We start from the raw sequence: 3,187 nt of genomic DNA on the forward strand, positions 1-3,187 counted from the left end.
TGCGCAGAGCAGCAACAAATGAGCAATAAAGTTAAAAAGTAATAAGAGAGGTCTAGCAGATGGGCAAAGCACCAAAATAAATGTTCTGATAAAAACACAGATTCAGCAAACCACCAAACCCAACGTGTTCTTGGGAGTTTGGCTTTATTTGGATTAACTGAGTAAATTTGCTAAGAATGTTGTTAAACTATTATAATACTAAGGCACAGAACACGACCAAGGACAGTTCAACATAATCTGGATATCAGAATATCAGGATATCGGAGAGAAAATGCAGATCTTACTGTAGCTCAGTTACACTTTGCCCCCATCATGCAAGCTTAAAAATCCTTTGAGAAGAGCTGCCCTTTCCCACAGTCTGTATCACTAAAACTAGATGCAGCCATGGTAGTTGCGCACCCAGAGCACTCAGCTGCTGTTCCTCACGTGGTGCCGTCACATTGTATATGAAATTGCTTTCATTTCAGGAAACTGGGCTCAAACTTGGGAAAAAAGTACAGTAGTGCAAGTGTATAAAATACTGTGCTGTCTTAATGCGACATGGGAACTTGGCAAATAACTTCTCATTAGCAAGGTTTTTGGTCAACTTGGTTCCCGTTTTCTGCTGCAGGATAGGAAATGTTAGATAAATAATACTTTTGTTTTGGGGAGCGTGGCCTCATTATAACTGGGGAATCCAGTGCCATTACTGCTAGTGGCTTGGGTGCAGATTCTGAAACTCAGTTGCTCCCTTATTTCCCATACCCCAGCTTTGAACCTGCTCACAGATGAGGGAAGTGGGTAATCCCTCCTTTTGATCAGAAGAGGACAGTTACAGGCTCTACTCTGTGATAATAGAAAATGATTTTAAGCGGACAACACTGCTGCACAATCCATTGCAATCTGCAAATGAAATAGAAGGATTTTCAGCAGCATGGTTTTCTTGCGTATACAGCCTGTGTACAGAACTAACATTTAATTATATTTTTTTGGGTTAAGAACATCTGAAAATAGCCTCCAACTGCAATTATAACCCGTGGATGGCAGACGTATTTCCAGAGATAATCATCTGTTCTGGGCAGAAAATGAGACTTACATGGCCCGAGACCAAGATCAAATTTTAAAAACACTTTTAGAGAAATCATTTCTAGGGCGATGCTTTCTCAACAGCTCTAAGTCAATCCAAGTGCAAGGGGCCACCAAAACATTCGCCCTGGCCTCCTCCTTCGCCTGTATGTTTCCTCCCTTCTCTTGGGCCTGTGTGACCAGGCAGTGACAGGAGCAGGACATTCATCCAGCTGCAAAACAGACTCCTGCTTTGCTGGGTTCAATTTTCAGCAGTCCAGGCTGGGATAATCCCAGACCAACAGTCTTAGTTACAAAAGTGCTTTCGAACCATGTACAATTCAAATACATTTTACTGCTGTAAATAAATAATCTGGTTTCCATCGCAGCAGCAGCTCCGGAGGACGGGGGCTCCAGCGTGCCAACCACACAGCCGCCCGTGGGCCCTCGTGCCCCCAGCTCGCAGCCCGCAGCCCCGCGCCCGCCCGTGGACTCTTGGTCTTGCGCAGAAACCCTTTGCACGATTGGGAGCAGGGCTGAAAGGACCTGTCTATATGTTTCCAGCTGCAATGTCCAGCATTAGAACTCAGGAAGAATAGACAGTTATAAAAAAACTATGGCAGGCAACTCTTGTAAGTAGCTTCAATCAGAAACAAAAGCTGAATGCTGTACGAATGGGGAAACTTCGGTCACGGGAGACTGTATAGCAGTTTTCTCAAATATATGTGTGTTGGCTATGGCTGCCTCAGTCTATCAAATTAATATTTTCTAAATTAAGAGGGATTTATATAAACAGAGTGTAGTCTGTAAGGTGCTCTTTATGGTCTGTCTGGTATAAATATTTATGATGATTCTAAAATTAACACATATTCTAAAGTGTTCTTTTGTTTAATATAGCTCATGACAGTTTCTATGGTAAATATGAAGTTTTGTTTTTCAAGAGAGAAACAGAAGCAACATAGAAACCCACTGTAAACAGTGCTACAATGGTGGCTAACCAACAGACGGTTGTTCTCCTTTAATACTAAGCCTGCTTCTTCAGCGTAGTCTATTCACATTCAACCATAACTGAGAAGACTTCATCTTGGATATGGTAAGTGCTCCAAAATGCTTGGAGAAACAATAAACTTCCATGTGACATATTCTAGTTATGGCATAACTGTGTACGAAAATACAGATAAATAAACTAAATAATACACTTACGTGGGAACAGCTTTCCTGCATGGAACCCTCTTTAGGCTGAGTGATCAGCTCCATCTGTGTGTTTAAAAAAAAAAAAAAATCTTAAAATTAATTATTCCATGATGTGATGGTTAAAACTGGGCTGTCCTGAGACAGCTCTTAACATTAAACCCAGTCCTAAACGACATGCTGGCAGGGTAGGTGCTTCTGCAGCTGCAATTGTTGGGATTTTCCCTGGGCATTCTCAGTTCTGGCAGTGCAGGGTCCTGGCATCAGCATTACAGGGACAAAACAAAGCAGATATTCCATTTCCCTTGGAATTAAAAAGTTTCCATGTAATATGTCCACAGAATATACTCCAGCAAACGCCCCCTTGGCTGGAAGGCTCTTTCCTTCCAGCTGTATGTACTATACTTTGCTTCTCAGGTCTTTTTCATGACCATGTAATGCGAAAGGAACAGTAACAGCTCTCTTAACAGGGACAAGAGGGACACAGGTTTTCCCTGAAGGATTTTGAAATATGGAGTTCATTTTGCATCTCCCTCCGCTTTAACACGTTGCTGCTTTGTGCAGTTCTGGATCCTTCTGAATTTTGTTTTTGGATAGCAGTCCACACTGTTTAGCAAGCTGTAGGCTGGCTGAAATGATTGTCTGTCCTTAATAACTGCTCAGGTCAGAACATTTAAAAGCACCATAGTTTGGTTTTCTTTCTAGTCCATTTTTAAATGCCTTGGTAAAAACATACTCCAAATACTCTGACAGCAATAGCTTACGTGTCCTTATGTACAAATCTAAAGGTACACTTAAATATCTATCAAAACCCAGAAATATGGAATTTGCTGCCATATGTACGTGGCACTTGCAGACTTCAGCACTTGTGTGGTAAAATTATACTGAAATTTCACCTGTGTCTTCTGTTCAATAGTGTCACCTATGTGTAAATACACCATTTACAGGCTCA

Source organism: Fulmarus glacialis, unplaced genomic scaffold, assembly GCF_000690835.1.
Source record: "Fulmarus glacialis isolate BGI_N327 unplaced genomic scaffold, ASM69083v1 scaffold30800, whole genome shotgun sequence".
Classification (NCBI taxonomy): domain Eukaryota; kingdom Metazoa; phylum Chordata; class Aves; order Procellariiformes; family Procellariidae; genus Fulmarus; species Fulmarus glacialis.